General features: G+C 47.7%; 2 long non-coding RNA genes across 2 annotated transcripts in view; one reads left to right on the forward strand and one right to left on the reverse strand.

Moving 5' to 3' along the window:
* Window positions 1-16,198: 16,198 nt before the first annotated feature.
* LOC140420753 (uncharacterized) overlaps window positions 16,199-26,321 on the forward strand; it is a 30,530-nt gene continuing 20,407 nt past the window's right edge. Inside the window, exon 1 of the long non-coding RNA XR_011946552.1 lies at window positions 16,199-16,299. This is a non-coding gene — a long non-coding RNA (uncharacterized lncRNA). The remainder of the gene's footprint in view (window positions 16,300-26,321) is intronic.
* Window positions 17,920-23,853, reverse strand: LOC140420755 (uncharacterized). The gene is made up of 3 exons (XR_011946554.1): window positions 23,447-23,853; window positions 23,258-23,329; window positions 17,920-18,387 (listed from the first exon to the last, which is right to left on the reverse strand). It is a non-coding gene; the product is annotated as an uncharacterized lncRNA (long non-coding RNA).

Below are 26,321 nucleotides of genomic sequence, written 5' to 3' on the forward strand. Positions count from 1 at the left end.
GACCTGGCTGGTCTGATACCCCCAAAACCGCCACTTTCGGGCATGGCTCCACCCTCACCCCCATCACTTTGGACAATGCGTCGAAGAAGGCTGTCCAGTAGCCTGCAAGCCTGGGTAAAGACCAGAACATGTGGGCTTGGTTGGCCGGGCCTCCTTGACACCGTTCACATCTATCCTCCACCTCCGGGAAGGACCTACTCATACGGGCTCTTGTTAAGTGGGCTCTATGTACCACTTTTAGTTGCGTCAGGCTGAGCCGTGCGCACGTGGAGGTGGAGTTGACTCTGTGCAGTGCTTCGCTCCAGAGACCCCGCCCTATCTCAGTCCCGTCCTCCTCCCATTTCTTTCTTGTTGCGTCCAGTATGGTGTCGGCCCTTTCTATCAGTTGGTCATACATGTCACTACAGTTTCCTTTACCTAGTATGCTTGCGTCTAGTAGTTCTTCCAGTAATGTCTGTCGTGGCGGTTGTGGTATATCCTTGTCTTCTTTCGTTGGAAGTTTTTGAGCTGTAGATACCTTAGTTAGTTCCCCCTGGCTAGCTGGAATTTCTCTGTCAGTTCGTCCAGTGTTGCGATCCTGCCGTCCATGCATAGGTCCCTGACTGTCAGTCTCCCTCCGTCCTGCCCCCACCTTTTGAAGGTGGCGTCAGTCAGCGCTGGTGTGAACCTATAGTTGTTGCAGATGGGAGCTTTGTCCGACATTCTGGTCAGGCCAAATTGCTGCCGTTGTTGGTTCCAGGATTGGGTGGGGATGGGGGTGCTGCCGTGGCGAAGGCCCAGAGGGAGGTCCCCCTGCAGGAGGCCTCTTCCACGCGCACCAACTCGGCTTCTGGTTTCTTGATCCATCCCTTTATTCGCTCGGTCGTCGCCGCCGCCCAGTGGGAGAATTGTAGGTTTGGGAGGGCTAGCCCCCCCTGGATTTTGTTTTTTGTAGGACCTTCCTTGGGATCCGAGCATTTTTCCCCCCCCCCATACGAACGCCATGATTAATTTGTCCAGCGCTTTGAAAAAGGCCTTGGGGATGTAGATCGGAATGGATCTAAGTAGGAAGAGGTACCTGGGCAGGACATTCATTTTGATCGTCTGGACCCTCCCCGCGAGGGAGAGTGGGAGTGTGTTCCATCTTTGCAGGTCCTTTTTTACTTCCTCTGTCAGACTGGTGAGGTTCCATTTGTGGATCCCTTTCCAGTCATGGGCTATTTGGATCCCCAGGTAGCGGAATTTGTGTTAGACTTGTTTAAACGGCAGTCCCGTTAGTGCTGCCCCACCTACTTGTGGGTGTACGGGGAAGATCTCGCTTTTGCTTATGTTGAGTTTGTAGCCCGAGAAGGCGCGAAACTCTTTCAGGACCGCGATGATTCCGTCCATGCTGCTCTGTGGGTCCAAAATGTAGAGGAGCAGGTCATCTGCATAGAGTGAGACTCTGTGCTCTCTGCCTCCCCTTCGGATCCCCTCCAGCTTTTTGCTGCTCTGAGCGCGATTGCTAGTGTTCGATCGCTAGAGAGAACAGCAGCGGGGACAGTGGGCATCCTTGTCTGGTGCCCCTGTGCAGCTGGAAGTATCGGGAGTTGGTATTGTTGGTCCGTACGCTCGCCATAGGAGCGTTGTCGTCCCAGTCTCCCCGAACAGGCGCCGGAATGTGGCGACTAGGGGCTTTTCACAGTAACTTCATTTGAAGCCTACTTGTGACAGTAAGCGATTTTCATTTTTTTCATTATTTTATAGGAGCTTTACCCAGGAGGTGAACCCTGTTCCATGCCCGAACCGCTCCAGTACCTCTGAGGTATTTCCATTCGACTCTGTCGAAGGCCTTTTCTGCGTCTAGGGAGACGATTACCTCTGGTGTTCTCTCCCCGGAGAGGGTCATTATCACGTTCAGCAGGCGTCTGATGTTTGAGGTAAGCTGTCTACCTTTGACAAAGCCCGTCTGGTCCTCTGCGACCACCTCAGGTACACAGTCTTCTAGCCTTTTGGCTAGGATTTTGGCCAGTATTTTGGCATCCGCGTTCAGCATTGAGATAGGTCTGTATGACCCACATTCCGTTGGGGCTTTGTCTTTCTTAGGTATCAGCGAGATTGAGGCCTGTGCTAGCGCGGGTGGCAGTGTGCCCTTAGCCAGCGAGTCTGTGAATATCTCCCGCAGGTGCGGGGCCAGTGCTGTCGCAGATTTTTGTAGAAGTCCGCCGGGAACCCGTCTGGTCCCGGTGCCTTCCCCGCCGCATGGAGCTAATGCTGTCCATGATCTCTCCCAGTACTAGTGGTGCTTCCAGGCCCCGTTTTCTGCCGCCCCCCCCCCCTCCCGACTGGAATGTCCAGTCCATCAAGGAACCGTTTCATCCCGGACTCCCCCATTGGGGGCTCTGAAGTGTACAGCCCTTGGTAGAAGGTCTTGAAGGTTTTCTGATCTTTTCTGGTTCTGTTTCTAACGTGCCTCTGGTATCCCTGATTTGTGCAATTTCTCTGGTGGCTGCCTGCTTTCTCATCTGGTGTGCCAACAGGCGGCTGGCTTTGTCTCCGTGTTCGTATAGGGTCCCACGTGCTTGGCGGATTTGGTGCACTGCTTTCCTGGTGGAGAGCAGGTCAAAGTTCCTTTGTAGCTCTTTCCTCTCCGCTAGGAGCTCAACGGTCGGGGCCTCGGAGTATTTACGGTCTACCTCCAGTATGGAGTCGACCAGCTGCTGCCTAGCCGCCCTTTCCTCCCTAACTCTCTCAAACACCTTATTAATCTGTTCCGGAGCCGCCACCAACTCCTCAATCCTGTCCCGCACCTGAACCTTCTCAGCTGATGCACCACTTTCCCTGTGCACAATAGGTCAAACCTCGCCCGTAACTCCTTTCTCTTTGCCAGGAGCCCTGGGTCCAGGTCCCTCACGTACCTCCCATCCACCTCCAAAATCTCTTCGATCAGTTGTTGGCGTTCCTCCCTCTCCTTCCTATCCAACTTGGCCTGAAATAGGATCACCTCCCCCCTTACGACCACTTTCAGAGCCTCCCAAACCACCAATGAAATGCCAAGCAGAACCTGAGTTGACACCTTTAACCACAATGTCTGAAGAATGGATCTGTGGTTAGAAGAAAGATGTCATTGGACAGTTCAAAGTAGAGTAAATTTGGCCTGTCTGGGACACGGGTCAGAAGGAGAATAAGAACCAAGCCTTGAAGATTCCGTTTCAGCGACAACCGAGGATCAACCGGGACAAATGGGTGAGGCTCAGAGAATAGAACAGACCTCCGAGAGGAATGTGGCCAATTCAGTTCAAAGGGGTAATATCTACTTATGTCTGAAGCTCTGACATCACCTCGGTCAGAGTTTCCCCGGTGAGGGGAGCGGCCCCACCCGACGACCCAGTCCCGCCACCTTCCTTCCTGCAGGACTCACAGCAGCACTCGCCGGCGGACCTTCGCTCGCCCCCTTCTTTCCAGCACCTTTCCTCTGGGACTTCGACATTCGTCGGCCTCCTTATGACTTCCCTCAACAACTCATCTAAAAACTCTCCCAAAACCAGACATAAACGTCCAAAAGTCCGAGACTCTCGCAGGAGCCACCTAACGTGTTACATCCACCGACATGTTGTCACCGGAAGTCCCCGGAATGAACAATATCAATATGACACCAGCATCTCCATATTAACGACAGGCCATTCATCTGCTCTGTCTGTGGACAGAGCTTCTCTCAGTCAGGCAGCCTGCTGGCACTGGGGAGAGGACATTGAAAAATGTTCCAGGAGTGGGATGGAATTCAGCCAATCCTCCAGCCTGTTGACACACCAGCGAGTTCAAACTGGGGAGCTGCTGTTTCCATGTTCTCTGTGCGGATAGAGAGTCACTCACTCATCCCACTTCCTGACACACCAGCGACTTCATGTTTGACTGCAGGGGTTGGACTCTGCTGAGGGGAATATTCACTCTATCTGAGACCCTCCGAATTACACACAACTCAATTCAATCTCCCTTCAGCCTCCTCTGTTCCAATGAGAACAACCCCAGCCTCTCCAATCTTTCCTCATCGTTAAAATTCTCCATCCCGTAAAACATCATCATAAATCCCCTCTGCAGCCTCTCTCGAGTGATCACATCCTTCCTGTAATGTGGTGATCAGAAATGTCCACAGTGCTCCGGCTGTGGTCTAACTGGTGTTTGATCCAGTTCCAGCACAATCTCCCTGCTCTTATATTCTTGGCCCTCGGCTACCAAAGGAAACTATCCCACCAGCCTTCCTTTTTTAAAATATAAACGTAGAGTAACCAATTAATAAATTCCAATTAAGGGGCAATTTATTGTGGCCAATCCATCTACCCTGCGCATCTTTGGGTTGTGGGGGCAAAACCCATGCAAAGAAGGGTGAATTTCATTTTTCATTTTCATTTCATTTCATGTGCAAACTCCACACGGACAGTGACCCAGAGCCGGGATCAAACCTGGAACATCGGTGCCGTGAGGCAACAATGCTAACCACTGTGCCATCGGGCTGCCCCCACCTGCCTTCCTCAGCATTGAGGAGAGAGAGAGAGGCAGCAGAGGGAAAGGCACCAAAGAGAAGAGAGGAGCACCAGAGACTGAGACAGGAGAGGGAGAACAGTGAGACAGAGGGCAAGAGAGGCACCAGAGAGAGGAGCACCAGGGACTGAGGGAGGCAGGAGAGAGAGGGGAGAGGAGAGAGCGAGAGTGGGAGAGACCCTAGTCAGTGACAAAAATAAGTAATGAAATTGAGTTCAGACACATCTGCATGAACTGACACCACTTTGTTCACAGATTAACAGAGTAATCACTGTACTTGAATCAATGTTATTCACTTTTGGAATTGAATGAATTAAGGGTCAGATTAACTATCACAATAACCCAGTATTAGATAGGTCTGTTTAATAGAGAACAGGGTTAAACCCAGTGTCCAATATTACAGGTCTCCGTGGCTGTTGGAAGCCTGGTTTCACTGTACAGCTGACAAACCCACAGCTTCAGTGAACTCATCTACCCAGGGTCTGTTTATAAACCCTCATCACAACCTATTACCTGGTTAGCTATTTATATATGGTCATCATGGTCGGGCAGCTAACACACAGCTCAACCCGAAACTATGGTTCTTTCTACTGATTCCAGCTCTGACAAGGGATCAGAGCATCTCCAGCCCTCAGCTCTGTTACTGGGCTGTCAGTGACATGAGCAATAGAGAGACAGCAAGTTGCCTGAGGCTTAAATGGGAAGTTGAAACTTGTGACTCAAGACCAACTGCGTAAGATCTCTGAAAAGATCAGTAACTTCAAAAGATAAATTCTAAACCCAGTGAACAAACTAAAGAATCATAAGACAAAAACTTTGACTTTTACTGCAACATACAAACTAGAAGCAACAAAAGCTAAACACTATTTTTATAGGGAACGTATCCCTTAAACTATAAATAGAACGTTGCCCTTTTACTTTTAACACAATCAAAAATCACACTCCATGGTTTTGTCGCTGAAGTTGTCACTCAATTCTCCTGGAACCAGCCCAATGTGATTCTTCATTCCTGTGTTTACTTCCATTCGATTCCTTTGCCTGACTGGCAATCCTTAACTCCAGAAGTATCTTTTGCAGTGATGGTTCTCCTCATGATATTCAGGTCCTGATTAATAATAATAATCTATATTGTCACAAGTCGGCTTACATTAACGCTGCAATGAAATTACCGTGAAAAGCCCCTAGTCGCTACATTCTGGCACCTGTTCGGGTACACTGAGGGAGAATTCAGAATGTCCAAATTACCTAACAGTGTGCCTTTCGGGTCTTGTGGGAAGAAACCGGAGCACCCGGAAGAAACACATGTAGACACGAGGAGAACATGTAGACTCTGCAGTGACCCAAGCCGGGAATCGAACTTGGCACCCTGGAACTGTGAATCAACAGTGCTAACCACCGTGCCACCATGCTGCCCATAACCAAGTGACTCTTCCAAATCCTGAAGTCTTTTTTTCGGTAAATAATCATCTAATCATAGAATCATAGAATTTACAGTGCAGAAGGAGGCCATTCGGCCCATCGAGTCTGCACCGGCTCTTGGAAAGAGCACCCCACCCAAGGTCCACACCTCCACCCTATCCCCACAGCCCAGCAACCCCACCCAACACTAAGGGCAACCTTGGACACTATGGGCAATTTAGCATGGCCAATCCACCTAACCTGCACATCTTTGGACTGTGGGAGGAAACCGGAGCACCCGGAGGAAACCCACGCACACACGGGGAGGATGTGCAGACTCCGCACAGACAGTGACCCAAGCCGGAATCGAACCTGGGACCCTGGAGCTGTGAAGCATTTGTGCTATCCACAATGCTACCGTGCTGCCCACCTGTAAACCTAATGGAAATTAAGAACAGACAATTCTAGTTCCTATGAAACATTCGTTCCTCTCTCATTCCTCAAAAGCTGTAAATCGCCATCCAACACACTCTCTCCATTCTCACTCTGCTGTATGTAATATTCATCCTCCCAATTCTCTAAAGGTGCTGATTCAGTCTGACTGGCAGATCCATTCTCACTGCTTCCCATCCTGGACAGGCCTGAAAATCTCCATGCAGACTGCAAGACAGAAATATGTCTATTACTGAACTCAAAATGTGTGCAACATAGACTGGATTCACTTCCTTTCTCTTCAGTTGCTGCAAGTCACCAACATCCCCCCCTGAATGAGACAAGAAATGGAAAGTAAAAGTAGACTTGGAGCGGCTGCTGCCTCTTGTGGGGCATTCAAGAACGAGAGGTAATAGTCTTTGGATAAGAGGTAGCAAATTCAAAACAGAGTTGAGGAGAAACTGCTTCTCCCAAGGGCTGTGAATCTGTGGAATTCACTACCCCAGAGTGTGGTGGAGCTGGGACAGTGAGTACATTTAGGAAGGAGTTAGACTTTTAATCGGTTGAAGGGTTCTGAAGAACTCTCAGGACAGTGGAGATAAGGCCAGGATGAGATAAGCGATGATCAAATGGCGGAGCGGACTCGATGGGCCAAATGGCCTAATTCTGCTCCTATATCTTATGACCTTATGAAAAGGGGAGACATTGATTTGCCCCCAGATGTTGCCCAGAGGAGGAAGTTTTAGTCTGAAACTCATTGTCCAATTTCCACATTGTGACATCACAAAGATGCTCGTCCTTTAAATCAACCAATAGGAATAAATCCGTTCCGCAGTGACGTCACTGCATTTGAGTGCACTCGCCCTGCGCGCGGATACAGGAGCCCCGCCCCCGTCCATTTTTCTCCCCTCCCCGACCCATCCTGGAGACAAGGTTTCCAAGCAACTGGCTGACAGTTCCGGCTATCGATGACTGCCTCTCTCCCCACCCGGGACTGCGCATGGTCTCAGGGAGAGGGGACTCTGCGCATGTGCAGAGGGAGCTCACCTCCGGTGACACTGCTGAGTTGTGACCAATAGGAAGATTGGAGGACCGGAAGGACTCTGCTCCTCCGCCAATCAGAGCTCCCCCATTGTCTCAATGCGGAAATTGGACATGGAGGTTTCTGCCGAGCAAAGCTGTTGTTCCTCCAACCCTGAATGAGTTTGAGCTGCACACAGACTCCTGTCTCCAACATCTGTGAGTAAAACACTTTATTTTCTCAGTCTGACCTTCAATTGGTGACTTGCAATAACTAGAGAAAGGAAGTGAATCCAGGGAGGGTGCAGGCTCTGCAAATGTTCGCCCAGGTTTCGCTATCTCTTAAAGACATTGACATCCTTTGCTCCCTCAGCTTTACATATTTATTTGCCTGGCTAAAAAGATCGTCTCTTTCCCCAGGAGATGGCTGCCATTTAAGGGGACAGTAAACAGGACATAATTCCTTCCCTATCAGTTTATTTCCATCATCAGCAAACTGACGGAAGGAGTCATCAACAGTGCAATCAAACAGCATTTCACTGAGCAATAACCTGTTCACAGACGCTCAGTTTGGGTTCCGCCAGGGTCACTCAGCTCCTGACCTCATTACAGCTTTCAAACATGGATGAAAGAGCTGAATGCCAGAGGTGAGGTGAGAGTGCCTGCCCTTGGCATCAAGGCAGGATTTGACCGAGTATGGCATCAAGGAGACCCAGCTAAAATGGAGTCAATGGGAATTGGGGAAAACTCTCCGTCGGTTAGAGTCATACCTGGCACAAAGGAAGATGGTTGTGGTGGTTGCAGGTCAATCATCTCAGTTCCAGGAGTTCCTCAGGGCAGTATCCCAAACCCAACCATCTTTAGCTGCTTCATCAATGATCTCCCTTCCATCATAAGGTGAGAAGTGGGGATGTTTGCGAATTACTGTACAATGTTCAGCACCATTCACGACGACTCAGATAATGAAGCAGTCCATGTCCAAATGCAGTAAGACCGGGACAGTATCCAGATGTGGGCTGATAAGTGGCAAGTTACATTTGTGCTATACAAATGCCAGGCAATGACCATCTCCTACAAAGGAGGATCTAACCACCACCCCTTGACATTCAGTGGCAATACCATCGCTGAATCCCCTACAACCAAGATCCTGAGAGTTACCATTGATCAGAAACTGAACTAGACCACCCACATTAATATGGTGGTCACCAGGGCAGGTCAAAGACTACAGCAAGTAACGCACCTCCTAACCCCCAAAGCCTGTCCACCATATACAAGGAACAGGTCAGGCGTGTAATAGAATAATCACCACTTGCCTGGTTGAGTGCAGCTCCAACAACACTCAAGATGCTGCTCTACACCATCCAGAACAAAGCAGCCTGCTTGACTGCTCCCCATTCCACAAATATTCAAACCCTCCAACACCGACAAACAGTGGCAGCCGTGTATACCATTTACAATGTGCACTGCAGTAACTCACCAAGGTTCCTCCGACAGCACCTTCCAAACCCACGACCACTACTATCTAGAAGGACAAGAGCAGCAGATACCTGGGAACCCCACCACCTGGAGGTTCACCTCCAAGTCACTCACCAGCTGGACTTGGAAATATATCGCCCTTCCTTCATTGTTGCTGGGGCGACATCCTGGAACTCCTTCCCTGACAGCACAGGGGATGTACCTACAACTCAGGGACTGCAGCGGTTCAAGAAGGCAACTCGTCACCACCTTGTGAAGGGCAACTAGGGATGGGCAATAAATGGTGGCTGAACCGCGACTCTCACGTCTCGTAAATGTATTTTTAAAATTGTTATATTGCGCAGAGATATATGGAATGTATTGTATGGTATTATTGATGGTTCTGTAATAAAATACATGTATTATTATTTCTAGTTGTGTAATATAGTACTGTACCTACATTATATATGTCCAGTCATACAGTCATTGCAGCACTGACAAAATCCTTTTGGAAACTCAAGTCAATGTTGACTCTCAGTACAGCAATCCAGTCAGTCCCATTCCCCCTCGATATCCCTGTTCCCCTGCAAGTTTATTTTCTTCATATTTTATTTTGAATTATTGATCATCTCGACTTCCACAACCCTTGTGGGCAGTGGCCTTCAGTAGGGACCACTCCGTGACTAAATAAAATTCTTCCTCAGAATCACCCCATCTCTAATCAGTAAATATACTTAGATGGAGAGTCTCTACTCTTGTACGGGTTGTAATGAGTTTAGATTTGTTGATCAGCATCAATCAGCACCTTCATAAGAATTGGGAGGGGAAGGAAGTGAATCCAGTCTGTATATTACACACATTTATCATCCAGTAACAGAGACATATATCTGTCTGGCAGCCTCGGTGTCCAGGACAGAAAGCAGTGAGCATGGATCTGTCAATCAGCCTGATTCAGTGCCTTCAGGAGAATTGGGAGGGTGAATATTAGATACAGCAGAGTGAGAATGGAGGGAGATTGTGTGGAATGGAGATTTAGAGCATTTGAGGGAAAGAGAGAGAGCAAACAATGTTCGATAGAAACTAGAATTGTCTGTTCGGAATTTCTATCTTGTACTGACAGTGATGGTTTTTGTAAAATCTTTTTTGCAGAAAGTTCGAACGAGAGGAATTTGAGGCCGATATCTCAAACTAAATATCACGTCAAGAGCTGACTGAGTCATTCAATTATTGGGAACCGAATATCATCGACCTTTGAATCTAGGAGAAATGTTTGTCTATTCTGTCTGCTTCAAGAGATTTTAAACATCGGTGTATTTGGAAAAACACTGAGACACACACACACACATGTGAGACTGTTACAGAGCACTGACTGTGGAAAGAGCTTCAACCACCAGTTACATGGTCTGAAAAAATACTACATCATTCATATAAGGGAGAGACTGTACACATGTTCTGTGTGTGGACGAGGCTTCAACTGATCGTCCAACGTGTTAAGACGCAAGATCATCCGGGCTATGGAGAAACCATGGAAATGTGAGGACTGTGGGAAGGGATTCACCCAGTCATCCAACCTACAGACACACCAGCGAGTTCACACCGGGAAGAGACCATTCACCTGCACCGTGTGTGGGAAGGGATTCACTCAGTCATCCAGCCTGCTGAGCCACAATGTCATTCACACCAATGAGCGACCCTTTAAATGCTCTGACTGTGGGAGCAGCTTCAAACGTGCTGTAGGTTTGATGATCCACCAGCGCATTCACACTGAGGAGAGACCATTCATCTGCACTGTGTGTGAGAAGGGATTCACCCAGTTATCCAACCTGCAGACACACCAGCGAGTTCACACTGGGGAGAGGCCATTCACCTGCACCGTGTGTGGGAAAGGATTCACTCAGTCAATCAGCCTGCTGAATCACAATGTCACTCACACCAATGAGAGACCCTATAAATGCTCTGACTGTGGGAGCAGCTTCAAACGTACTGTAGGTTTGATGATCCACCAACGCACTCACACTGAGGAGAGACCATTCAGCTGCTCTCACTGCACAAAGAGGTTTCAAAAGTCATCCACACTGCGGGAACACCAGCGAGTTCACACTTGATTCACCTGCTCTGATTGTGGGAAGAGATTTAGTGATTCATCTGCCCTGTTGACACACCAGCGAGTTCACACTGGAAAGAAGCCATTCGCCTGCTCTCACTGTGGGGAGGGATTCACTCAGTCGTCCAACATGCTGAGACACCAAAGGGTTCACAAGTAATGTCGGGTTGGATTCTGCTGTCATTCCTGCTGTTAATCACATCCAGGACTGAACCTGGAGTGGGTGGAGGGGTTTGTCTCCTCGTCAACTCCTGGTGCTCGGATGTGGCGACCCTGGTGAACTACTGCTCCCCGGACCTGGAATGCCCGACTGTGAAGTACTGTCCATACTACCTCCCACCGAGTTCACTTCTGCCATCATCACGGCGGTCTACATCCCACCCCAGGCGGAAGTGAAGAAGGCGCTTGATGAATTCTAACCGCTATAAATAACAATGTAACCGAATACCCGGAGGCCTTGTTCATCGTGGCCGGGGACATCAACCAGGCCAACCTCAAGAGTGTACTGCCAAAATTCCGCCAATACATCTCCTATCCCGACAGCGGCCCCAACATCCTTGACCACTGCTACACAAACATCAAGGGCGCCTGATGATCCATCTCCTGACCGCACTTCGGAAAATCGGACCACAAGATGGCGCTCCCTCTCCCGGCACACAAGCAGAAACTTAAGCAGAGAATCCGGTTAAGAAGGTCGTGCAATGCTGGTCTGAGGCAACAGAAGAGCTCCTGTGCGACTGCTTGGAGTCAGTGGACTGGTCCATATTCAAGAACTCAGCAGTCAACCTAAACGAGAATGCCAGCACCATCACAGACCTTCATCAGCAAGTGGTAGAAGATTGTGTGTCAAAGAAGGTAGTACGTACGTTACCCAACCAGAAACCATGGTTTAATCGGGAGATTCACTCCCTATGGAAGGCCACATCTGAGGCATTCAAGACAGGTGGCTCAACCTGTAAATCTAGGTACGACCTCTGCAAAGCCAACAGGGACGCCAAGCGACAATATCACGTGAAGCTAGAGTCACAGACTAACGACATGGACTCACATTGGTTATGGCAAGGCTCAAACAACATAATGGGCTACAAAGTAAAGCCGAGTAGAATCTTCAGCAATAGCGCACCCCTCCCCGACAAACACAATGCATTTGATGCTTGTTTCGAGCAGGAAACCAACAAACCGTTGTCAACTGCCTCAGCAGTCTTGGACACACCAATACCCACCGTCACAGCCTCCCAAGTCAGATTGGCGTTCTTGAAAGTAAACCCTCAGAAAGTGATGGGTCCTGACGAGATCCCAGATCGCGCACCCAGATCCTGCGCTGACCCACTGGCAGGCGTGTTTACGGACATCCTCAGCCTCTCCCTACTCCGTTCCGAGGTTCCCACCTGCTTCAAGAAGACCACCATCATACAAGGGCCAAAGAAGAACCAGGTAATGTGCCTCAATGACTGCAATCCGGTGGCCTTGACAGCGATCATTATGGTGTGCTTCGAGAGGTCGGCCATGACTCGCATCCAACTCCAGACTCCCAGAGTGCCTTGATCCACTGCAATTTGCATACCGCCGCAACGGTCCACAGCAGATGCCTTCTCCCTGGCCCTACACTCATCCTGGCAACATCTCGACAACAAGGACTCCTACATCAGACTCCTATTCATTAACTACAGCTGTGCCTTCAACACTATAATCCCAGCCAAGCTCACATCAAAACTCCAAGACCTAGGACGTGGCTCCTCCCTCTGTAACTGGATCCTCGAATTCCTGATACATAGACCACAATCAGTAAGGATAAACAACAACTCCTCCACGATAGTCCTCAATACCAGGGTTCCAAAAGGTTGCGTACTTAGCTCCTATACTCCCTGTACACACACGACTGTGGCAAAATTTGGCTCCCGCTCCCATCTAGGAGTTTGCTGATGACACGACCGTAGTGGGTCGGATCTCAAACAACAATGGGTCAGCGTACAGGAGGGAGATAGAGAATCTAGTGGCATGGTGTAATGGACAAAGACCGGGTCCCAAACACACACAGCGACTGGAGACACAGCAGGAGATGAAATGGTTAATGTGGCCAGGGGATTGAGACACCATTGTGACATCATCAAGACATTGACACACACTCCAGAGAGAAACTGACTTAAAAACAATCCGGATAGAATTAAACACACTGGACATGGTCAAAGTGGGAGTGAAATTAATGCGATAATGGGACAATGAAGTGCTTGGGAGAAATAATACTGAGTAAGAACTGTCCACAAAGAGAGAGCTGGAGAATCTTTTACATCCATGCTTGATCTGTTCCTTGAAGCATCTGTCCTAATGTACCAGTAACTGAGAACTCACGGCGCTAATTCAGGAGAAGAAAAGATGGAGTAGATGTTACCCCAGGCGGAGCCAGAAAAGAAATGGGAAATAATGAAGAGACATTGAGTGATGGGTCAGAAAGACTCCTCACCCCCCCCCCCCCCCCCCCCCGCCCCCCTCTAGGTGCGGACTGTAAGATTCCTGGGGGACTCTCTACTTCAGGTTTTTTTGCTAATTAGTGAACATTAAATTAAATTCTATGATTGGCTGTGGATTTATTTTGAATTTGATTGCTACACTTCTTCTGTTTTTATTCCTGTTGTGATTACGCTCTGGGTAAGGATGGGTGACAGGTGACAGGGTGGGAAATTGTGGTTTGGGTCTTCACTGACCAAATGTTTTATTGATCTGAAATGTGTAAAAGGGACCAAACTCCAGCAGAAATCGAGCAGAGCTGAGAACAGACAACTTGCTGTGGGAGAGGCCAATGTTCTGGCCTTTGCCTCTCTGGTGGCCCAGAGACGAATCCTACAAGGATGGAGGGACTCGGAACCCCCAAAGTTCGGGTTATGGGTTAGTGACATGACGGGGATTCTCAGAGTCGAGAAAATCAAATTTGCCTTGATGGGATAGTGACAGTGGTTTACCGTTCATTGACTTCAAGAAAAATTAAGCTGTCAGCAGGGGCGGGGGGTGGGGGGGCATGGGGGTTTGGGTAAGGTTAGGAACACCAGTGGAAAGGGGGGCTGGGGAAGGAGGTCCTGTTTTTGTAAGCCATGTTGGCTGGGGTTTGTTACTGGATGGGTGTGTTGTTTATCTTGTTTTGTTCCTTTTGATACCTGATGGTTAAAATTGTTACAATTATAAATGTCTTAATAAAATATTTTCAAAAAAAAAAACTACGGTTCTGCTTTCTACTGATGCCAGCTCCTTTCCAGGGGTCACGGCATCTCCAGCCCTTAGCTCTGTTGCTGGGCTGTCAGTGACATGAGCAATAGAGAGACAGCAAGTTGTCTAAGGCTTAAATGGGAAGTTGAAACTTGTGGCTCTAACCAACTGTGCAAGATCTCTGTAAAGATCAGTAGTTTAAAAAAATAAATTGTAAACCCAGACTAGGAGCTTTTCACAGTAAATTCATTTGAAGCCTCCTTGTGACATTTCATTTCATTTCAAATTAAAGAGTCATAAGACAGAAACTTCAAGTTTTATGACTTTTCCTGCAACATACAAACTAGAAACAACAATGCCTAAGCACTATTTTTATAGGGAACGTATCTCATAAACTATAAATAGAACGTTGCCCTTTTACTTTTAACACAATCAAAAATCACACTCCATGGTGACGTTGCTGAAGTTGTCACTCAATTCTCCTGGAACCAGCCCAATGTGACTCTTCGTTCCTGTGTTTACTTCCATTCTATTCCTTTGCATGACTGGCAATCCTTAACCCCAGAAGTGTCTTTTGCAATGATGGTTCTCCTGATGATATTCAGGTGCTGATATAATAATAATCTTTATTGTCACAAGTAGGCTTACATTAATACAGCAATGAAATTACTGTGAAAAGCCCCTAGTCGCCACATTCCGGCACCTGTTCGGGTACAGAGGGAGAATTCAGAATGTCCAAATTACCTAACAGCACACCTTTCGGGACTTTTGGGAGGAAACCGGAGCAGCTGGAGAAAACCCACACAGACAGGAGGAGAACGTGCAGACTCCGCACCGACAGTGACCCAAGCCAGGAATCGAACCTGGCACCCTGGAGCTGTAAAGCAACAGTGCTAAGTACTGTGTTACCATGCCGCCCATAACCAAGTGACTTCCAAATCCTGAAGTCTTTTTTTCTGCAAATTGACTAATATCCTGGAAAAGGTAGTCACAATGGAAATTAAGAAGACAATTCTAGTTCCTATGAAACATTCTTTTCTCAAAAGCTGTAAATCTCCATCCAACACACTCTCCATTCTCACTCTGCTGTATGTAATATTCATCCTCTCAATTCTCTAAAAGTGCTGATTCAGGCTGACAGCTCACTGCTTCCAGTCTTGGAGAGGCCTGAAAATCTCCATGCAGACTGCCAGACAGAAATATGTCTATATTACTGAACTCAAAATGTGTGCAACACACAGACTGGATTCACTTCCTTTCTCTTCAGTTGCTGCAAGTCACCAACGTCCCCCCCCCAGAATGAGACAAGAAATGGAAAGATAAAGTAGACTTGGAGCAGCTGCTCCCTATTGTGGGGCATTCTCGAACGAGAAGAGGGAGCAAATTCAAAACAGAGTTGAGGAGAAGCTGCTTCTCCCAAGGGCTGTGGATCTGTGGAATTCACGACCCCAGAATGCGGTGGAGCTGGGACAGGAGTAAATGTAGGGAGGAGTTAGACAGATTTTAAATCAGGTTTAGGGTTATGGAGAAATCTCAGGACGGTAGAGATAAGGCCAGGATGAGATCAGCCATCATCGAATGGCAGAGCAGACTCGATGGGCCAAATGGCCTAATTCTGCTCCTGTATCTTATGATCTTATGAAAAGGGGAGACATTGATTTGCTCCCAGATGTTGTCCAGAGGAGGAAGTTTTAGTCTGAAACTCATTGTCCAACCTCCACAGTGTGACATCACAAACGAGCTCGTCCTCCAAATCAGCCAATAGGAATAAATCCGCTCCGCACTGACGTCATTGCGTTAGAGCACACACGCCCAGCACGCGGACACGGGAGCCGCGCCCCCACCTTTTGTTCCCTCCCCCAACACTTCCTCGATACAGTTTCCAGGCAACCGACTGACAGCTCCAGCTATCGATGATTTCCTCTCCCCTGGCCCGGGACTGCGCATGTCTGAGCGACAGGGGCAGCTGTGCATGTACACGTGAGCTCACATCCGCAGACCTTACTGCTGAGTTGTGACCAATGGGATGATTGGAGGACCGGAAGGACTCTGCTCCTCCGCCAATCAGAGCTCCCCCATTGTCTCATTGCGGAAGCTGGACATGGAGGTTTCTGCCGTGCAAAGCTGTTGTTCCTCCAACCCTGAATGAGCTTGAGCTTCACACAGACGCAATCATCTTCCTGTCTCCAACATCTGTGAGTAAAACACTTTCTTTTCTCCCCCTTTCCATTTATTTACTTATTCTCACCTTCAATTGGTGACTTGCAGCAACTGAAGGGAAAGGAAGTGAATCCAGGGAGGGTGCAGACTCTGCAAAGCTTGGTCCAGGTCTCTCTCTTTTAAGGACATTGACATCCTTTGCTCCCTCAGCTTGACACATTTATTTGTCTGGCTAAAAGGATGGTCTCTTTCCTAATGGTCACAATTAAAGGGCTGCTTTCCCCAGGAGATGGCTGACATTTCATAGAATTTACAGATTATCATAGAATTTACAGTGGAGAAGGAGGCCATTCGGCCCATCGAGTCTGCACCGGCTCTTGGAAAGAGCACCTTACCCAAGGTCAACATCTCCACCCTATCCCCATAACCCAGTAAACCCACCCAACACTAAGGGCAATTTTGGACACTAAGGGCAATTTAGCATGGCCAATCCACCTAACCTGCATATCTTTGGACTGTGGGAGGAAACCGGAGCACCCGGAGGAAACCCACGCACACACGGGGAGGATGTGCAGACTCCGCACAGACAGTGACCCAAGCCTGAATCGAACCTGGGACCCTGGAGCTGTGAAGCAATTGTGCTATCCACAATGCTACCGTGCTGCCTTTAAGGGGACAGTAAACAGGACATATTCAACCCAGCCAATTACTTCCCTATCAGTTTATTTCCATCATCAGCAAACTGATGGAAGAAGTCATCAACAGTGTAATCAAACAGCATTTCACTGAGCAATAACCTGTTCGCAGACGCTCAGTTTGGGTTCCGCTTGGGTCACTCAGCCCCTGACCTAATTACGGCCTTGGTTCAAACATGGACGAAAGAGCTGCATGCCAGAGGTGAGGTGAGAGTGACTGTCCTTGACATCAAGGCAGCATTTGACCGACTATGGCATCAAGGAGCCTTAGCTAAACTGGAGTTAATGGGAATCAGGGGGAAACCTCCGCTGGTTGGAGTCATACCTGGCATAAAGGAAGATGGTTGTGGTGATTGGAAGTCAATCATCTCAGCTCCAGGGCATCACTGCAGGAATTCCTCAGGGCAGTTTCCTCAGCCCAACCAACTTCACCTGCTTCATTACTGACCACCCTTCTATCAAAAGGTGAGAAGTGGGGATGTTTATGGATGACTGCACAATGTTCAACACCATTCGCGACTCCTCAGATATTGAAGCAGTCCATGTCGAAATGCAGCATGACCTGGACAGTATCCAGGTGTAGGCTGATAAGTGGCAAGTTACATTTGTGGTACACAAGTGCCAGGCAATGACCATCTCCTACAAAGGAGGATCTAACCACCGCCCCTTGACATTTAGTGTCATTCACATCACTGAATCCCCCACAACCAACATCCTGAGGGTTACCATTGATCAGAAATTGAACTGCACTAGCCATATTAATACGGTGGCCACCAGGGCAGGTCAAAGACTACAGCAAGTAACGCACCTCCTGACCCCCAAATACTGTCCACCATATACAAGGAACAAGTCAGGAGTGTAATAGAATAATCACCACTTGCCTGGTTGAGTGCAGCTCCAACAACACTCAAGATGCTGTTCTACACCATCCAGAACAAAGCAGCCTGCTTGACTGCTCTCCCTTCCACAAATATTCAAACCCTCCAACACCGACAAACAGTGGCAGCCGTGTATACCATTTACAATGTGCACTGCAGTAACTCACCAAGGTTCCTCAGACAGCACCTTCCAAACCCACGACCACTACTATCTAGAAGGACAAGAGCAGCAGATACCTGGGAACCCCACCACCTGGGGGTTCACCTCCAAGTCACTCACCAGCCGGACTTGGAAATATATCGCCCTTCCTTCATTGTTGTTGGGGGTGGAAATATATCGCCCTTCCTTCATTGTTGTTGGGGGTAGAAATATATCGCCCTTCCTTCATTGTTGCTGGGGACGATATCCTGGAACTTCTTCCCTGACAGCACAGGGGATGTACCTACAACTCAAGGACTGCAGCGGTTCAAGAAGGCAACTCATCACCACCTTCTGAAGGGCAACTAGGGATGGGCAATAAATGCTGGCCTCATCATCGACGTCCACACCCTGTAAATGATTTTTTTAAAATGTTATATCGGACAGAGATGTATCTAGTGTTATATGGAATGTATTAAATATATTATTGATGGTTCTGTCATAAAATACATGTATTATTATTTCTAGTTTTATAGTAATATAATACTGTACCTACATTATATATTTCCAGTCATACAGTCATTGCAGCACTGACAGAATCCATTTGGGAACTCAAGTCAATGCTGACGCTCTGTACAGCAATCCAGTCAGTCCCATTCCCCCTCGATATCCCTGTTCACCTGAAAGCTTATTTTCTTCATATTATATTTTGAATTATTGATCATCTCGATTTCCACAACCCTTGTGGGCAGTGGGTTCCTGCTCATGCCCACCCCATGACTAAATAAAATTCTTCCTCAGGATCACCCCATCTCTAATCAGTAAATATACTTAGATGGAGAGTCTCTACTCTTGTGCAGGTTGTAGTGTGTTTAGATTTGTTCATCAGCATCAATCAGCACCTTCAGGAGAATTGGGAGTGGAAGGAAGTGAATCCAATCCGTATATTACACACATTTATTGTCCAGTAACATAGACACATATCTGTCTGGCAGCCTCTGTGTCCAGGACAGGAAGCAGTGAGCATGGATCTGTCAATCAGCCTGATTCAGTGCCTTCATGAGAATTGGGAGGGTGAATATTAGACACAGCAGAGTGAGAATGGAGGGAGAGTGTGTGGAATGGAGATTTAGAGCATTTGAGGGAAAGAGAGAGAGCAAACAATGTTCGATAGAAACTAGAATTGTCTGTTCTGAATTTCTATCCTGTACTGACAGTGATGACTTTTGTCAAATCTTCTTGCAGGAAGTTAGAATAAGAGGGGCTTGAGGCCGATATCTCAAACTAAATATCACGTCAAGAACTGTCTAAGTCACACAATACTTGGGAACCGAATATCATCGGTCTTGAATCTGGAATGAGAAATGTTTGTCTATTCTGTCTGCTTCAAAAGATTTTAAACATCAGTGTGTCTGGAAAAGCCACCGAGACACATACACCCGAGTGAGAGTGTTCCAGAGCACTGACTGTGAAAAGAGCTTTAACCAGTTACACAGCCTGATAAAACATCACACAATTCACATCAGGGAGTGACTGTACACGTGTTCTGTGTGTGGACGAAGATTCAACTGATCGTCCAACGTGGTGAGACGCAAGATCACCCGGACCATGGAGAAACCATGGAAATGTGAGGACTGTGGGAAGGGATTCAAAGGCCCATTCGGGCTGGAAAGGCATCAACGCAGTCACACTGGAGAGAAGGCGTTCACCTGCTCTGTATGTGGGAAGGGATTCACAGCCCCACATGAGCTGGAAAGGCATCAACGGAGTCACACTGGAGAGAAGCCATTCACCTGTTCCCAGTGTGGAAAAGGATTCACTGACATTGGCAACCTGCGGAGACACGAACGAGTTCACACTGGAGAGAGGCCATTCACCTGCTCTGACTGTGGGAAGGAATTCACTCGGTTATCCCACCTGCAGAGACACCATCGAGTTCACACTGGGGAGAGTCCATTCACCTGCTCTGTGTGTGGGAAGGGATTCACTCAGTTACCCAACCTGCTGGTCCACCATCGAGTTCACACTGGGGAGAGGCCATTCACCTGCACTGTGTGTGATAAGGGATTCACTCGGTTCGCCCATCTGCAGACACACCAGCGAGTTCACACCGGGGAGAGGCCATTCACCTGCACTGTGTGTGGGAAGGGATTCAGTCAATTATCCAGCCTGCTGAGCCACAATGTCACTCATACCAATGAGAGACCCTTTAAATGCTCTGACTGTGGGAGTGGGTTTAAAAGCTCTCAGGTACTGATGATCCACCAACGCATTCACACTGAGGAGAGACCGTTCAGCTGCTCTCACTGTACAAAGAGGTTTAGAACCACATCAAACCTGATGAAACACAAGCGAGGTCACACCTAACCATGAAGCAGAATACCTGGAGGCCTTGTTCATTGTGTCCATGGACTTTAACCAGGCCAGCTTCAAGAGTGTACTGCCAAAATTCCACCAACACATCTCCTGTCCCAACAGGGACCCCAACATCCTTGACCACTGCCACACAAACATCAAGGGCGCCTCTCGATCCATCCCCCAACCGCACTTCGGAAAATCGGACCACAAGACGGTGCTCCTTCTCCCGGCATACAAGCAGAAACATAACGGGAGAATCCAATTAAGAAGGTCATGCAATGCTGGTCTGCGGCAACGTAAGAGCTCCTGCGTGTCTGCTTGGAGTCAGTGGACTGGTCCATATTCAAGAACTCAGCAGCCAACCTAAACAGGTATGCCAGCACCATCACAGACTTCATCAGCAAGTGGGTAGAAGATTGCGTGCAAAAGAAGGTAGTACGTTTGTTACCCAACCAGAAACCATGGTTATTCGGGAGATTCGGAAGGCCACATCTGAGGAGTTCAAGACAGGTGACGCTGACCTATACAAGAAATCTAGGTGCGACCTCTGCAAAGCGAACAGGGACATCAAAAGACAATACCAGACTAATTCAATGCATTCTATGTTCACTTCAGCAGGAAACCAACAAACATTTGTCAACTGACCCAGCAGCCTTGGACACACCCATACCCAGCGTCACAGCCTCCCAAGTCAGATTGGCCTTCTTGAAAGTGAACCCTCGGTAAGCGGTGGGTCCTGACAGGAGCCCTGGGCGTGCACCCAGGTCCTGCACGGACCAATTGGCGGATGTGTTTCCGGACATCCTCAATCTCTCCCTACTCCGTTCCGAGGTTCCCACCTGCTTCAAAAAGACCACCATCCATACCGGTGCCAAAGGAGAACCAGGCAATGTGCCTCAACGCCTACCATCAGGTGTCCTTGACATCGATCATTATGATGTGCATCGAGAGTTTGGCCATGAGACACATCAACTTCAGACTCCCAGAGTGCCTTGATCCACTGTAATTCGCATACCACCGCAACCGGTCCACCGCAGACGCCATGGCCCTACCTGTCCACCGCAGATGCCACCGCCATCTCCCTGGCCCTACACTCATTCCTGGAGCATCTCGACAACAAGGACTCCTATGTCAGACTCCTATTCATTAACTACAGCTCCGCCTTCAACACCATAATCCCAGGCAAGCTCATATCAAAACTCCAAAACCTAGGACTTGGCTCCTCCCCCTGCAATGGGATCATCAACTTCCTGACCCACAGACGACAATCAATAAGGATAAACGACAATGCCTCCTCCACGGTAGTCCTCAATACCGGGGCTCCACAAGGCTGCGTACTTAGCTCCCTATATGCAAAATTTGGCTCAACCTCCACCTCTGTGTTTGCTGATGACAGGACCATAGTGGGTCGGATCTCAACCAACATTGGGTCAGCGTACAGGAGGGAGATAGAGAACCTAGTGGCATGGTGTAATGACAACAATGTCAGCAAAACTAAGCAGCTGGTCATTTACTTCAGGAAGCAAAGTATCGTACACACCCCTGTCTGCATTAATGGGGCCGAGGTGGAGATGGTTGACAGCTTCAAATTCCTCGGTGTGCACATCACCAACAATCTGTCCTGGTCCACCCACGTCGATACTACGACCAAGAAAGCACATGAGCGCCTATACTTCCTCAGGAAACTAAGGAAATTCAACATGTCCACATTGAATCTTACCTTTTATTACAGAGATACCATAGAAAGCATCCTATCTGGCTGCAGCACAGCTTGGTATGGCAACTGCTCGGCCCAAGACCGTAAGAAACTGCAGAGTCGTGAACGCAGCCCAGTCCATCACACGAACCTGCCTCCCATCCATTGACCTGTCATGGCTGATATGTTCCCAGTGCCCCATTCTATCCCTGCATCCCTGCAGTTTAGTTCCCTCAAATGCCGATCCAATTTCTGTTTGAAATCTTCCATTGACTTCATTTCCACACAACACCTTCCCCTCACAGGTAGCGAGTTCCAGGTCATTACCATTCGCCGCATCAAAATATTCCCCGCCCCTCCAACTCGATTTTCAAATTTACTGATGACACCCCCATAATGGGTCGGATCTCAAACAATGACGAGACAGAGTACAGGAATGAGATAGGGAATCTGGTGAACTGGTGCGACGACAATAATCTCTCCCTCAATGTCAACAAAACAAAGGAGATTGTCATCGACTTCAGGAAGCGTAGTGGAGAACATGCCCCTGTCTACATCAATGGGAACGAAGTAGAGAGGGTCAAGAGCTTCAAGTTTTTAGGTGTGCAGATCACCAACAACCTGTCCTGGTCCCCCCCATGCCGACACTATAGTTAAGAAAGTCCACCAACGACTCTACTTTCTCAGAAGACTAAGGAAATTTGGCATGTCAGCTATGACTCACAACAACTTTTACAGATGCACCATAGAAAGCATTCTTTCTGATTGTATCACAGCTTGGTATTGAACCTGCTCTGCCCAAGACCGCAGGAAACTACAAAAGGTCGTGAATGTAGCCCAATCCATCACACAAAATAGCCTCCCATTCGTTGACTCTGCCTATAATTCCCGCTGTCTCGAAAGGCAGCCAGCATAATTAAGGACCCCACACACCCCGGACATATTCTCTTCCACCTTCTTCCGTCAGGAAAAAGATACAAAAGTTTGAGGTCACGTACCAACCGACTCAAGAACAGCTTCTTCCATACTGCCATCAGACTTTTGAATGGACCTAGCTCGTATTAAGCTGATCTTTTCTCTACACCCTAGCTATGACTGTAACATTATATTCTGCAGTCTCTCCTTCCTTTCCCATGAACGGTATGCATTGTCTGTATAACATGCAAGAAACAATACTTTTTACTGTATACCAATACATGTGACAATAATAAATCAAATCAAATAAACCTGTCATATTCTTGTCCACCTCTCTAAAATCTCCCCTCGACCTCCTTTGCTCCGAGGTGAACAATCCCAGGCCTGACATGAACAAACAAACAGAATATGTTAATACCCGAGATCGAACGGGAATGTTTAATTTCTGTTTGAAAGATACTGGGAATATTGTCCTGGACAATTAATGATTGGAATGTTTACCTTGGGTGTGGGTGAATGGAATATATCAATCTGGTATCCTCCGACGTTCTAGTGAAAGTCTGGAATGTGCAGACGGGATGAAAAAGTTGATCACTATCTCTTGGAAATATTGACATGCTTTAAAAAAAAATTTAGAGGACCCAATTATTTTTTTCCACTAAAGGGGCAATTTAGCGTGGCCAATCCACCTGCCCAGCACTTCTTTTGGGTTGTGGGGGTGAGACCGACGCAGACACAGGGAGAACGTGCAAACTCCTCACAGACAGTGACCTGGGGCCGGGACCGAACCCGGGTCCTCGGCGTCGTGAGGTAGCAATGCTGACCACCGTGCCACCCAGATATATTTACACCCTGGTCCATGAACTTTATTTTAAAGAAATCCACATTTGAAAGCCCAGATACTACACGAAATATCAGCACCATAACAGGGCAGGTAAGACCAACAGACACTCACTTTGATCTTTTCATCAGAGCATCTGAGAGTTAGGAATATGTGACATGATTTTGGGATACCGGTGTGGATGTGCAGATGTGATTTGTTACATGTGAAAAATAACAAGCCTAAATTCATGACGAAATGGACTGAAGACCGGGTCCCAAACGCACACAACTACTGGAGACACAGCAGGAGATGAAATGGTTAATGTGGCCAGGATATTGAGACACCATTGTGACATCATCAAGACATTGACACACTCCAGAGAGAAACTGACTTTGAAACAATCCGGATAGAATTAATTAAGAGTAATTAGAGAGCTAGAGAATCTTTTACGTCCATGCTTGATCTGTTCCTTGAAGCATCTGTCCTAATGTGCCAGTGACCTAGAACTCACGGTGCTCCTTCAGGAGAAGAAAAGATCGAGTAGATGTTACTCCAGGTGGAGCCAGAACAGAACGGGAAAATAACTGAATGAAATTGAGTGAGGGGTCGGAGAGAGTTTTCCTCCCCCTCTAGGTGTGGACTGTAAAAATCCTGGCGGACCCCCTACTTCAGGTTTTCTTGCTAATTAATGAACGTTAAATTAAATTCTATGACTGGCTGTGGATTTATTTTTATTTGATTGTTACACTTCTCCTGTTCTTATTCCTGTTGTGATTACGCTCTGGGTAAGGATGGGTGACAGGTGACAGGATGGGAAATTGTGGTTTGGGTCTTCACTGACCAAATGTTTTATTGATCCGAAAGGTGTAAAAGGGACCAAACTCCAGCAGAAATCGAGCAGAGCTGAGAACAGACGACTTGCTGTGTGGGAACAGGGAGATAAACAGCTCCCAGAGGACAGAGAAAACAAGAGTGCCTGGAATCCTGGACAACACCTGGGTGTCAAGGCCACCATGTTTTCACTGCTTGGCATGGGAATGCTGACTCCCTGTACCAGGGACGGAGCGTGGGGAAGACAATTGTTTGAGAGTTTGACGTGGCTTGGGCGGGTACAGATGGTGCAATGACAGGTTTTGTAATTGGTCCATGTGCAAGGAATCTTTTTAAAATCCTTGTCTGTTCTATGTGTCCCTTTATTTTCTGTTTTGCTCACTGCTGCACTATTGCAATTTCTGGGTTTGAACTACAGACTTTGGAAACACCCCGCTGCAAGCTGTTAGTTGAACTGGCCAAAGGGATTCCCCTCTGTGCTGTGTGGTAGGGTCCCGTGGTGTCATTTTGATGGACTTGACTAGCAGTCAATCAGCTCAGATTTACCCCATTCTTCATTGTGATTGGTGTAACCCTTCAGAAACCTCTGAAGGGAAGGCTAGGAGAAGAAGCAATCTTCATTTTAATTCACTTCTATTTACACCTGGAAGGCAGCACACTGCAAGTCTGGACTCTCTCTATTACCCCTCTGCCTGGATATTTAAAATGCTTCCAGCCAGCCTGTGAAAGCGAAAGTAGATCTCTCTCAGCTGAGGGCTTGTGGCCAAATATCTTCCTCTTTCTGCACAACCTGGGAGCTGTTGGCAAGTTGTCATTTCCGTTCTGATTAAGCAACTGTGAGGCCAGAGCTCTGAGTTTTCTCTCACCTGTTGGACTCCTCCTGAGGGTTCAGGATAAAGAGAGGAGCCATTGAACATCCATTTAAAACTCTCATGTTGAGAACTTCAGTGAGGCTGGTTGTCCGTCTGGTGGTCCATCAATGACCCTGACTCCACCACTCCCTGGAGAAGAGAGATTCACAGACTCATAGACCTCAGGGGAAAGAAATATCCTCATCTGCGTCTTCAATGGGAAATCCTTTTTAAATGTAGTTCTAGTCTCTGCCACAAGGGGAAACATCCTCTCCACATTCTCTCTGTCAGTTCCACTCAAGATTTCACATGTTTCAATAAGATCATCTCTCATTTTTCTAAACTGCAATGGATACAGTCCCAACCTGTCCAACCCTTCCTCAGAGGGTTACCTCCCCATTCCAGGAACCGATGGAGTCAACTTTCTCTGAACTACTTCTAATGCATTTCATTTTGAAATAAGGAGACCCAAACTATACACAGTGCTCTAAATATGGTCTCACCAAGGCCCTGTACAACTGCAGCAAAACATCCCGACTTTTATATTCCAGTCCCTTTGCAACAAATGACAATATTCAATTTGCCTTCCTAATCACTTGCTGTACCTGCAAACTAATTTACTATGGTTCCTGTACCAGGACACTGTCATGTGAGGGTACCTTTAAGACATGGATGTTTAAGCAATGTACCTTTAAGAAAACAGTGATGTCAGAGTGGGTGGGGCTGAGCTTAGGTCAACCACTTTGCAGGTTTTTAGTTTCAGTTTAAAAAGCAGCGTGTGTGTGTCTGTGTGTTTCCAGAGAGCTGCAAGTTTTGAAAAGAGCTGGGTGTGTGTCTGTGTTTTGCAGTGAGCTGGATCTCTACCATGAAA

The sequence above is a fragment of the Scyliorhinus torazame genome, chromosome 5 (assembly GCF_047496885.1).
Source record: "Scyliorhinus torazame isolate Kashiwa2021f chromosome 5, sScyTor2.1, whole genome shotgun sequence".
Taxonomy (NCBI): Eukaryota; Metazoa; Chordata; class Chondrichthyes; order Carcharhiniformes; family Scyliorhinidae; genus Scyliorhinus; species Scyliorhinus torazame.